The sequence below is a fragment of the Lepeophtheirus salmonis genome, chromosome Z, assembly GCF_016086655.4.
Source record: "Lepeophtheirus salmonis chromosome Z, UVic_Lsal_1.4, whole genome shotgun sequence".
Taxonomy (NCBI): Eukaryota; Metazoa; Arthropoda; class Copepoda; order Siphonostomatoida; family Caligidae; genus Lepeophtheirus; species Lepeophtheirus salmonis.
The window spans coordinates 15286828-15300394 of record NC_092584.1 but is presented as its reverse complement, the minus strand read 5'-3'; the positions used below and the strand labels follow the sequence as shown (position 1 = coordinate 15300394).

Sequence of the window (13567 nt, the reverse complement as noted above, 5' to 3'; positions counted from 1 at the left end):
ACATTATTAAACTTCAGTGTAGAAAATAAAAACAGGAAAACCTTTTGTTCTTTTTTTCTTATTTGTTATCTTTCAAATATAATATAAATTTAAATTTAGAATGTAAGTATTGTATTTATATTCTAGCAAGATACATAACACTTTTTTTTAAAGATAAATAACAAGGTGTTAGTCTAAGCAAAGTAACTTGCAAAAGCTGTCTGAGAGGCCTTTGAGGCCAATCCCAGAACGAAAATGACTGAATTGGGCGAGAAACCCCCATTGCAAGGAGCCCTTTCGTCCCTAGCCCTGTAAACTCATCCTAAATTATCTTAAACGTTTGAAATTTTCTTTGGTGATAAAAACACCTGATGTTATTAACAGATAAAATGATAAATATAGAATAAATAATAAATCCACGGGAACACACTATTCCAATGAAAAAACACGTTTTCTGGCCCTCCAGACCGTCTGGTTTATGACTGTTTTATTATGAAAGTATTACTGCGAGCAATTTTCAGCAGCAGGCAATTTTCCATTGCTAGCAATAATTGGGAGAATAGTTTGAATGCACAGTTATGGAATTTTTGCTGTGGTTTTTCCAGGTCTTTATTTCAAAAGTTAAATAACTTCAATCCCATATTGTATATGTAGTTTAAATATGATTCATATTCTAAGAATTCCCTGTTGAACATAAAGTGAATAAATCACTCCATTCTTTAACTAACTGATTCTGCATTGTTTGTTATTTCATTCATTTTAATATCAACATGAAATTTGCAAAGAAGCCTATTACATACTTTTTTATTTTTTATATTTTCAAGACTCTTTTAAAAAGTAAGATTTTTTTTTGTATCTTTTCCTTAATGTGAAAATCTTTATGAAAAGAAGAAGACGCAAGATTTATAGTAGCGTCTTTAAACAAATATTGATTTACGACAATAACAAACAACATCAAAAAAATGGTATATAGTTTCATGTTTGATTCAAAATACTGCAGAATTGAATTAATATAATGCTACTATTCAATACTAACTAAGTCATTTTTGATATGAGTCTATAATAGGAACCCGAATTACATCCATTCTTTATTTATTTTTTTCGTTCAATTTAGTGATGATGTTATTGACTGGAGAGTAGTGTTAGATAGGTTTAAACACCAGTTCTGGGCATAGATGACAATTATATTATCGCCGTTATGTTTAAATAAAAAAAGAAACCGAAAATGATGGTCGCCCCTCTGATAGTTTGAAGAATGCTGGGCAGGAGAGCTACTTAACTGTCATGACTAATTAAATTAGCTACGAGCAGATATGGAATGAAGGAAATAAACACCAATTCTACTCTGTATCTATCAATAATATAGGCAGGAATTACAGCGATGTCGATCATCAACTCTAACCTGAGTCCAGCAAGGACTTAGTTATAACCAAGGGTGTTAACTCAGGCTTGTGGGCTCGTAAATTTGCTCTGTTTTCTTAGAACTTTTCTATATTTAATGGGAGTCTCGAGTTCTTTTTTCTGTTTTGTATTATCCAAACAAGTTTATTATGATACTTGTCAGCATGGAGCAAGATAACTCCTCAAAAATTTCACCCTAGCTCAAGAAAAATAGATTTGAAGGTTGCAATAATCAATGTCGAGAATGGACCTCGACTCCGAGGAAAAACATCCTTCGATTCATCTGCAGTTTGTCCCCTTGCGTACTATGAAATTCATTGTAAGTGTTCAGAGGGCATCACTGATGGAGAATCAATTGAATGCAATCTTTTTCTTAAGAGCAAACTGGGATATGAAAATACTTGTTTCTAGTTTTTTCTTATGCCTACATATAGTCTTTGTAAATATACATGATCGAAACGAAAATGTTTATTTTTACAGATAAAAGTTTAAATTACGTTTTTATGACAGTCAAAATTATGTAATTTAAGTTTCTATTAATCATATGTGAGCCACTTTGGAGAGTATGAGAGTCTTTTGTCTTCTTTTGGTTGAAGTATTCATCAAGATTGACACACAAATTTCAATATACTTAGAAGAGCTCGCGTATAAGATGGTTTCAAACACCGCAGATTTGGCATAACGCAGTGTTGGAATTATTCTGACTCCTGGTATAGTGTGGCATATTTAAAACATCGAATTTTCTTTAAAAAAATCTCTACTTTCATTCTAGTTGGAATAGTTTTTAATGCAGACCAATTATAGTTCGACAACTAATCATAAGAAGAAGTTTGAAACTTGACTTTTAAATTGAAAAATTTGAATAGCCAAAGGAACCAACAATATAAAAAATTAAATAAAAGAGAACTCATAAATAAGAAATCTAAATTTTTTTTTTTTTTTTTTTTGCTAATTGTCTAAACCAATCGTATTATTATTATGTCACTTTTTAACTATTATTTTTAATAAAATACCTTAATATATAATATACTATTATGGCAAACATTTAATAAATATCTGGAATTAATTTATTTGTATGGAGATATGGGGACAAGCAACCTGTTTGTTTACAACAATCAGTTTGGGAAATCCCAGATATTCCGATAGAAGTCTACAGACGCTAAGAGGTAACTTTAAAAAAATCATAATCAGTTACCAATACTCTATTTATTATATATTTGATAGCAGGATAGAATATGACTTATACACAAAAATGTAACTATCTGACAATAGGGTTTTTGTACATCGAAATAATATATAAAATAATTTAGAATTTACTAATGATAAAATTAATTAATCCTTTTTCTGAGCCGGTATGAATATAACAGCTGACTGGGTGCACTGTATAGAGTGCTCTCTGATTCATATAACAATACAGTACAAATAAAAAAAGGGGGTATAATAGTTAAGAAGCACTCTATAAAATGAATGAAATCTTGCAGACATTTAGTTCAACTCATATTAAAAAAGAATAAAGCGGTGAAGTACTTTATATAAAAAAATTTAAAAATGAATGTGACATTATATGAGGGTTAGAAACGAACTAAAGTACTCTTGGATCATCAAATTGTACACTTTTTTTTTCTCCATTTTTTATTATAATTTTTTTATTCTTTATGGAAGAATGTCTAAGTATTGAGCGGGTAGCTACGTGTGAATGTACTCATGAAAGCGAAGAATAACGCTAAGGTTTTTGTTGGGGGGGGGGTCAAAATGATCTTTTATATGATCAAAACAAAATTTGTATATTCGTCAACGCCTAGTAGCTCTGGGAAATGCCGGGTACTGCCACTTTTAATTAATAAATCTTAAAACATATATCATCAAAAAAATATTTTCTAATTATGAATATATATATATTTAATATCCTAGTAGTGATAATGTTTGAACCCTCTGTACAACAAATGATAATTCTAGAAAAGGTGCTTAAATTATCCTTTGTTGAGACTTTTCATTAGACCAACAAGAACTGGCAACGCATATGAGTTGAAAAATAATTACGTTTTGCTTTATTTAAATGCTTTGTAAGAAGTGCTATCATCGTCTGATTTAAGGCAAATTCTGTTCGATAACTTTTTGCCAACGTGAATTCAATATCATAATACCCTTCGCGTAGAAGTCCTTGCCCATATTGTCAAAAAACTTGGATAATCAATTTTCCCATGCCTCTATCATATTTATATATAAACGACGAGGGATCAACAAGAAATAGTATTCCTGTCCTTTTAGAAATAGACCATACGTATAGAATAACTTATTACTTTGTTTATTTGTCAAAAGAATAAATTATGAAATAGCCACCACGTATCAAGTGAGACGACGGAATCGATAGCTGACAAAAAAATAAATAGGGTGTTTTTTATTAGCAAGGTATCTTTTTAATTCTTAATTCATTTGAAAGAGATTTTTAGCTTGGTTTTTTGATTAGCTTTTTCAGAGTAAATTGATAAGTTAAAAAAAAAATAAAATTGAAACATATATACAGCGTTAGCTTCATTTTAGATATAATAGAATATTTGCGGCTCTTAGTGTATTTGGATGACAGCCACCGTTCCCTCGACTATACCTTTTAGAGGCATATCGAAAGGGTTAGTATCAGGGCTGTAAGGGGCCAAAAGTGACAAAAAAAAGTTCAAAATAGTCTTGCAACGGAGGAAATAGGGCTTCTTTAATTGCTGGTGTCAAAAGTGACCTCTACACCCAGCTCTCTGGACATTCTGGTGTGAAACCTCGAGATATATTGCATGAACTCTCATTATACTGACTATAAAAACATGTTTTTGTAAGCAAAGTAAATGGCGTAGGTTAAAAAAAAAGGTTCCTAATTGAACAAAAACATTTAATAAAAGTTTCAACGACCCTAAAATTTTGAAAATTTACATATTTTAAACAAACAATTGAGTTTTTTCTTGAATACTGTCCATATACTTCAAATTAAAGCTTTTTTGTAAAAACAATCAATTGAGCTTACTAAATTTACAAATAAATATATTTTTTTTAATAATTTCAACAAAAATAATATTTTTATGTACAAAATAACGTCAATTGGAATTGATTGAAATTTAGCTCATGACCCTTTTTTCATTTCTTTAGTATATTGTAACCCAAATGTTGAACTGATAAATATGAAAATTCCCAATTACCTAGAAACAATTAAATTTTTTGATAAAAAATTTCAAATATATAATTTTTTTGTACAAAATTTTAAAAATCCACAGCTGTTGACAAAAAATAAAATTTTATAATTTTAATTTTTAAAAAAAAATCCATTGCTACTCACTGAAAATTAAATTTTTAGAAAGAAATTTTATTCGTGAAATTTTACGAAAAAAAATCAAAAATCCACAGTTATTCACAAAAAATTATATTTTTTGTGAATAACTCGAATAATAAATTTTGCACTCTGCTGCATAATTTGCCAATGAAAAGAACAAATTCATAAAATAGGCAAAAATTCCTCAATTTAGGGGTGCTATAGTCTTTCCAGTTCACCCCTTGCAGACGCCCCTTAATAAATTTTTAATTTGTTAGAAATATGTTTTGGTCTTACGACCTTTTCTGTAACTTTGACCATATATGTACTATTGTTTTACTGAGGACATATTTTGTTTCACTAATTTGAAAGAAAAAAGAGTATAGAGCGACCTAGCTCAATATACTCTGGATAATTTAACCTACCGAGCTCAATCTGCGTAGGTTCCATAAAGAAAAAAAAACAATATTTAACAAAAATGAAGGAAATGAGAAAATCCGAATTTAGTTTTTGGTTCATTACATTGAATATTTTTCTATAGTAAGAGCTGTGATATTCCTTATCAATTGTCATTTTTCAGGCTAAAACTGGAAATATACCGAATTTAAAACAAAATAAAGAATCCGTTAAAACACTTTTCTATCATAAAAACACCTATATATGTGTTTTATAAATCCTTTTATAAAGAAAGTTGAGGATTGTTTTAAAAATAAAATTGGACTTTGAAAGGTAACAGTCTTATATTACTATAATCTTAGATATTTCAGTATTCACATGACTAAGATAAAAACTGAGTTCAGTTTTTGAGTCTTTGCTCCTAGATAAATTAAATTATTGTCTTCAATTTATTTGTACAAAAAACCCCGCCCTAATTGTTCCCCTGCGTTATTCATCCAAGAATACAAATGTACTCCCCATTCTTTTTCTTTTTTTTTTAAACAATTTAACTTGATTTTGAGTTGAGGGGACCCATATCACCTTTTTCGAAGAGTTTCTAACTTTTTTATATCCCCTTAAACCTTTAGTAACATTATAATTTATAATGGATGACTTAATAAGACATTGAAAAAGTATTATAAAAATAAACGGAAAAGCTTCGTTCTACTCTATTGAATTTATGATTTAGCCGTTATTTGAATTATAACTACTTTGAATGCATAAAGCATTTTAATTTTCCAACATAAAAGATGCACCATAATTTTAATCGTGATTTAGTGTTCATGGAACATTATCTTTTATGTATTCATCTATACAAGTTTAAGTTTATAATACTTGTTTCGACCTCCTCATTATGCGTCAAGTTTTTTTTTTTATTATTATCTTCGGGCAATGAAGCTTATGACTAATGCTGTAGACTTCCTTGCTTAGGGACAACATTGAAATATAATGTTAGAAATGTTTTTGTAAGGAAGATATATGAAAATATCAAGCTAAAAGTGTCGGATATAAGCCTATTCGATGAAAAAATGAAGCAATTAATTGGGCTGAAAAAGTCTCAGAAAGAATGGTATGGCAGGAACTAGTTTTAGAAAATAGAAAAAATAATTAACAATATAATTTCAATAATATAAATCCAATATACTGAACTCTTAATCATTAATGTAACCCTTAGTGGCAATGATGGCTTCCAGGAGGCGACAGAAGGCTGGAACACACTGCAGATGCAGTCTTTAGTCATGGCATCCAAATGCTGGCTGAAAGTAGGTTTGAGGGTCTCGGAGTTTGGATGGCGGACACTGCAGGCATTCTTATCGACATACATCCAGAAGGTGTAATCGAAGCAGTTAACATCAGTGGTGTAGGGAGAAGGGAAAAATGTCAAAAAAGAGTTCCAAAGAACTAAAAAGACTCATTCGGAAGAGTCTATTAACAGAGGAGATGAGTTTCTTTCCTTGCTTATGTTAAAAGTAGCCTCTCCACACTCACAAGGCTCTTTCCACCCTCTTTTTAATTAGCTTTCTATATAGTCTGGTGTGAAACCCCAAAATCTCTTGCATGAGCCCTCATCTACTTGAGAGGACTTGCCTGCACTATATTCTTTAACTTCTTCAGACAACTTTGGACAGAGCCCTTCTTCATCTCCAACGTTTCGGAATTTCTAACAGCGTAGACGGTCATCCTGGAAAAGCCCAACTGTTTGGACTGTGGAATGAAAATTCGTCGATAACGTTCAAGTGTCATTTACTCAACTATTACGTAAGCTAAAGAGCTCAATAATTTTTATTTTTTTTGTAACTAATTGCTTATACTTTAATATATCGAAAAATGAATTAATTACATTACTCAAACTTCATTAATTATTGAAAAAGTAATTGTTAAAATTTCAATTTGCCACCTGGTATATTAGATACATCAATCAAAAGACGTTCTTGGGAGAGAGTTTTTATAAAAATAATGAGTTTACGGCAAATGAAATTTTGGAAAGATAAAGAATTTTAAAGAAAGGTATTTTTAAGTAAAAGAGGAATTAGCTTTAGGGATAGTTTTCTTTTTTTTTACATGTATGAAAATGATATGAAAAAATAGGCAGAGAATGCTTTTAGTAACCATATCAAAAATAAATCAATTTCTAGAACATATAGAGAAGAAGAAAGATAGGGAGGGTTTTCAATCCTCAGTCGATGATATAGTCAGAGTGCTTAATAATAAGATGTCACACTATTTCTTATTTTGATTGAAGTGCAGAGTTTATAGGCTAGAACAACGGAAGAAATATCATGTTTCTTTGGTAAACAATCACTAGAGACATCCAAACACTTTTTCCCGCGTATTCTCATACCCTTAGTATGATGGAACAAGGCATTTTTTTTAACATACTAAACATATTATGTACCTGTAACAGTAAATATTTATTCGTGGGGAGTGTACTAAAATATAAATCAAAATCGAGCATACCAAATGTACCTTGACCGTGAAATTTGAAAAATCACCTTAATTTTTAAACACACCTAGGATATCAATGATCAATCATATCTAGTAGAAAAGAAAATTCACTCACCAAGTTAACAACTCCAAAAGAACGGGTGAGCTAAAAAATTCAACCCGATTAGCATGATAAAGGATGAATATGAAAGACTCTCTCATACCATAACGTCGACTTCAAATTTTCTTTTTTCTTTCTATTATGCCTAAAAATACAATTAACTTTTACTAAAATTTAGGAACTATATATTGGGGAAAACCTTTGCTCTATTTTTTTTTTTTTTTTTTTTTTTTACACGGATTTTGGCAATTAGGGATAGTATACTAAATATCAAACTGTCCGTGAAATAGATAATAAATAGTTTTGAAAGTAATATGGTGAAGAATAAGTTCAGATTGTAAATGCAACAATGTTAAGTTAGAATATGTAGCTTCTTATTTAAATAATTTATTATTACTTCTGCCAACAAAGTTTAACAGAGGTGTCTGATGATTGGTTGTAGAGTTATAAGTGTACGTGATTGTTGATCTCGGAGTAAAATTGAGGATCAAAGTCTTAGTCCTTTCTGCCTATATCATTGCTAGATTAAGGAGTGGGATTTGTGCTTATTTCCTTCATTCTGCAGATACTCACAACTAATTTAATGAAACGTTATGACAGCTAAGCTGCTCTCCTCCCAAACATTCTTCAAGTTGTCAGTGTTACCACTTTAATTAGAGTTTCTTGTTTTTCTTTTTTTGTAACATGCCGGGCTTTCATATTATGTGAATCTCTACTGATGTATGTTATATTGTTCATATGATGTATGTTTATTTTGTTATAATCAAAATGATACTCTGATGATGATATATATCTATGAAAGTATGTAAAGATAACAAATGAATTAAAGATTACTCAATATATTTTTATGTAATTTTATTATTAATGAAATCAGATGATAATGAGTAATTAATATGACTACTTCAATAGTTGTAATTGAAGATGTTACAATAAATCAATGATAATAGTTTATAAATATAAATTCAAATTGAGGCAAATTCATAAACGAGAACACGTTTTAAAAAGGATTGAAATCATACTATTCAGTATATTGTTGGAATAAGTATATCACCCCTTGATAGTTCATCTTTTCTTTTTTTTTAAGAATACAAAATGGTTGTCTCCCCCAGGTTTTAAGAACTAACAATTAACCATTCCTTTGTATATTCAATTTATTATTGATTGTATTATTTAAGATGTCATTTCCAATATTATAAATTATAGTTTTATTAATCAATCAATAGAATATGATAATATACATTTAATGAACTAATTAATTTATTATAAATTATTTTGAGTATATCTCATTAATTGAGTTATGAACCATTCGGAGGTTTGGGACTTAATAATGACTATATAATCTTCTCTCGTTTTCCATATACTTTTCTCATGTATGTATTCATCGAAATGACTACTGTATTCAAGACTAGACTCCAAACATTTGTATTTCCTCTAGTTGAATTGTCGTATAATGTTATTGTTATGTGCACTTATTCGAAGATGCAAAAAAAAAAAAAAAAAAAAGTATGTGGTTGACCCACGAACAATTAAAATGTTTCCCATGTTTTCCCACGATGTATAAGCTCGTACTCGGAGACTTCATACAAATCATGGATATAATTATAATCTAATTATTATCTTCCATAGATTGCCTCAATCTCCCTTTTACGAGCCATGACGTTCAAATGGCATTGAAATCGGGAAAGGATGATAATATTGACTATTTGCCTAATACCCCAATAAAAAATGGTATGACAACAAAATGAAACAAAAATCCTGGGAAATGTATATTTTTTAAATTATACATTGACTATTTTTCTATAATATATGCTATGATATTTCTCATCACTGTGTATTATGAATAAATTATAAGGGTCTAAAGAACCGTATCGTTTTTCATCCTTTTAGTCTAAAAATCGAAATATATCCAGTTCAGAAATAGATAAAGAAATAATAAAACCACTTTTGCGTAAGTTTTATTAAACCTGTTTTTAATTTGGGGATTGTTTTGAGGGTAAAAAATATTATTGTTTTCAATAAATTTGTTCAAAATTTCCCTTGTGTTTTTAAAATATAATGGAGCCTACTTTTTATTAAAATATCTATCAAAATTCGAGCTTTGAGTATGTAACCTTAAATGTAATCTATGGTGTGTAGATATACATTTTTGTAGTTTAATCTCATTATTGGGTCACTGGAGAAAAAAATAGTTATTGTTGGGTTGTAACACATTTCGTAGAAGATGTCCTTAGAATTGCACACTTACATATTACAAATTGTACTCTTATCATACATATATTATGTTAATATTATATTTTTGTATGTATATTTAAAAATAAGCAATAAACTAGTTGAATTGCAAAAGATTTGAATACATTAATATTTTTTCCATGTTACTTTTTATGCAGATAAAAGTAGCTATAAAGAAAAACCAAGTTGGAAATGTATTTTATTGACTATTAGAGCAGGAATTTTCTCCCCATTCTTTCAATGTATATAAATGTCTATGAATCACTACATTTGATCATTTGACATCCGTTTTGACTCTTTTGGTACAAGGCACAGAAAAAAAATAGCTATATTTGATTCGATTCCATGTCTTTTATATATATGATTGATTATATTGTTCAACAACTACAACTGGGGATTACACATATTTGACCCCTTAAATCATTCAAATCAAGGTGTATAATATTTTATACCGGTACAACAAGTTTATAAAATATATACAGAATGCACAGAAATGAGATTAATCCAGAAACACGTAAATTCCAAGTTTATTTTCTAAATTACGACATTTTAACTTAATACACATAATTTTATTTTTTTCTTTAATAATATATCAAAATTTAATTCAAAATGCCTACCTCCAGTCTTCATATTTGGCGTCAGATGGGGACAAAAGTCCTTGACGGAGGTACAGATAACTTCATCACCGATTTGGTGCCATGTCTTAGCCACCAAAACCTTCTGGCTCTCAAAATTCTTATGATGCATTACAAATGCTCACAACTACAACAAGTAGTCAAAGGATTAAAATCCAGGGATCTTGGATGCCATAGTTCCCTTGAAAAAAAGTTGACAGTGTGTGAGGACTAAAAATTTCTATTTTAACACAAAAGTATTATTTTAAAATATAAATTTGTAGGAAAGACAAAAAACTTTTCGAAAGTTGTTTGTTTAATTATTCCCAGCAGAAATTTTCTATTTTTAAAGAGAATATACATGAGTATAACCCAATCAAGTTCGTACTTAAGCGTGAAATTATAAAAACTTCATTGATTAAAATATACTGAGAATCATAATCATTTAAAAATACCAACTTTTACTTGCATTGGGTTACACAGGATGCAAAATATATCGGCCCCACGAAAAGGATTTTTTTCGAACACAATTTTCTCTCCACCCAGCTATCAGATTTTAAAAATAAAGCCAGTGTCTGAAGCTTGACTGATTGTGATTAAATTTGTCGATTAAAATCACCTCCAGATTCAATTACGAGGCCAAAAGACCGGGCAGGTCTTCAACATTCAATCCTTGGCAAATACCACTGATAAGTTTTTTTTAGTGTTTCTAATTGCTTTGTTGGTTGGTCGTTCGATTGCACCACACACAAAAAATCCATCGGGCTCAGATTTGGCTAGGTTGATGGACAAAAGTCCGTTAAGATGAAGTCGTCAAAATTGTATTGGAGCCTTATGAGACTATTTTTCGAGGAGTGGCAGTGAGTAGAATCCTGCTGCCAAATGTAAGGTCTCCCATTGACAACCATGTCAATCAATTAGAAACCAAGGTAAACCCCTATGCAGGGATTTACCTTGGTCTCTAACACGTCCAGAAAGGCATCAATATTCCCCCTGGTGCATTGAGAGACCCCATAAAGAAGCATGACGTGCTCTTCGGAGCGAACTATTCCAAACATCATAACGTGTGCTCGGAAATGGTCTGACGATGGGTACATCAAAATTCGTGAATTTATTCCATTTTTTCTTCAGCCGATGTAGATTTTAACAAGCTATCTAATAAGAAAAACAGCACGTTAGTACTTGCGTTTGCCCAAGGGAGCGTACAAAAGTGGTGATCATAGATAGCTTGCGCACCATGTATATCATTATAAATAAAATACTTACTGAATTAATATGTATAAGTGTTAAGACTTTATATGGGGCCAATTTAATTTTTTTAATTCGGGATAACACATATAATTATTTTCGATTTACAAATTTATTTATTTTCTCTATAAAACAAGTTTTGTTGTTTTTTGTGTGTGTGTGTGTGCAGACTAGTATTGTCACGATACCAATATTTTCGTACCGTTTCGAGTACCAAGTTAGGTATAGTTACTTTTCCATCGACTAAAAGTAGAAAAAAAATGTCGTTGAGGAAAATAGGGTATCAACAAACTTTAAAAGATATATTTCCGTAAGTGAGTGTGACAGTCTGTTTTTGTTGTTTAAAAAAACGGAAAATGCCAAACAAAAAAATACAGAACAATATATAAAAAACGTGTATCATTCCTTATTGACATGGGCGTCTGCAAAATGTTAGTCTGGGGTAACTCAGAAATTTAATGACTTTTTTTTACAAAGGAAAATTTTGATTCTTGATTTTTTCATAGCGAAAAATTATATTTACATCATAGGCAGGCAATTTTTTTAGTAACATAAACAAGCTGAAAGTACCGATTACATCATCCATTACATGTTTACTATATATAATATCCATATACCGAAGAACTCTGTTGTAGATCAAATTTGATTACGAGACTTAAGTCGAATTAGATCAATATTAGAAAGTTATATCGCTCTCAGACCGGTCTAAGGTTTGAAGACTCAACCCCAACACTAATATGAATAGTAAGGATTTTCTATCAAGTTTTTTTTTTTTTTTTTTGAGAGGAAAAGAAACAAAAAAGCCTTTGAAAAAGTGAAAGCAGGTTTTTTCTCTTAAACTCCATTTTAATAGTTTATTATAATTTACTTACCATATTGCAATAATTTAATATAAGATAAATATTTTTTTAAATATATATTTAAAAAAATTTTTTTCGATATGTGTTCATTTAATTGAAACGCACATTATTTCAAAATGTGCTGTCTTCATATTAAATGTGTTTATTTATTATTAAATTAAAGGAATAATCTTTTTTATTCTGTATGCAAATATTTCAGACTTAATGCTGACTAAGAAGGAACGCTTTTTATATTAAATGACATGTTTCTACTTCATTTAGAGTCGCTATCTAATAAATTAGAACTACCCCAGGATCTTAGTTCTAAAGATCCCTTTATTTCCAATTACCAAACCATTACTTGATATTAAATAGGGAATTTTGTGAGAACAAAAATGACTAAAATGGGCAGGCGGTAGAGCGCAAAACCTCCGTCTCAAATCAAATTGAATTATGTATTGCTAATTCACGGAAAATTATGGTCGGTTGTGCATTTTGTACATTATTTGTTACCTTGACATTGACCTCACAAAATTAAATGGCCTTTTACGATCACCTATAAAAGGGTCATTTGAAAAGTCTGTGCATAAGTCCGAGAGATGGTACTATTTGTGTGTATTGAGGTTATTTTTAGTTAGTAATATCTCTTGGAAGAACACACACCAACTTTCAACCAGATCGGCTTATTTCTTTATGTTTGGCATTCTTTGAATCGAGGAAGTGGAGTGATTTTCAAAGAATGGACGGGAAAAAAATTCGTGTGTTGATTAAACATTACTTCATGAAAAATAAAAGACTTCAAGAGACTAAAAGGAAGCTTAATAAACGTTATAAAGGACGTTTATTCCATCGATTTGAACAGTTTATAAGTGGTTTCAAAATTTCTGAGAGGCCCTATGGGCAGAAGTGACGTTAAACCTTCTGGACGCTCTGTTGTGTTTACTACTCTAGAAATCATTGATATAATGATGGATGACAGAAG

General features: G+C 30.1%; 1 long non-coding RNA gene across 2 annotated transcripts in view; it reads right to left on the bottom strand.

Moving 5' to 3' along the window:
- Nucleotides 1-13567, bottom strand: part of LOC121130392 (uncharacterized) — a 308177-nt gene that overhangs the window by 75205 nt on the left and 219405 nt on the right. For both annotated transcript variants that reach the window (XR_011783830.1, XR_011783831.1), the window contains one exon: nt 10502-10700. This is a non-coding gene — a long non-coding RNA (uncharacterized lncRNA). The remainder of the gene's footprint in view (nt 1-10501; nt 10701-13567) is intronic.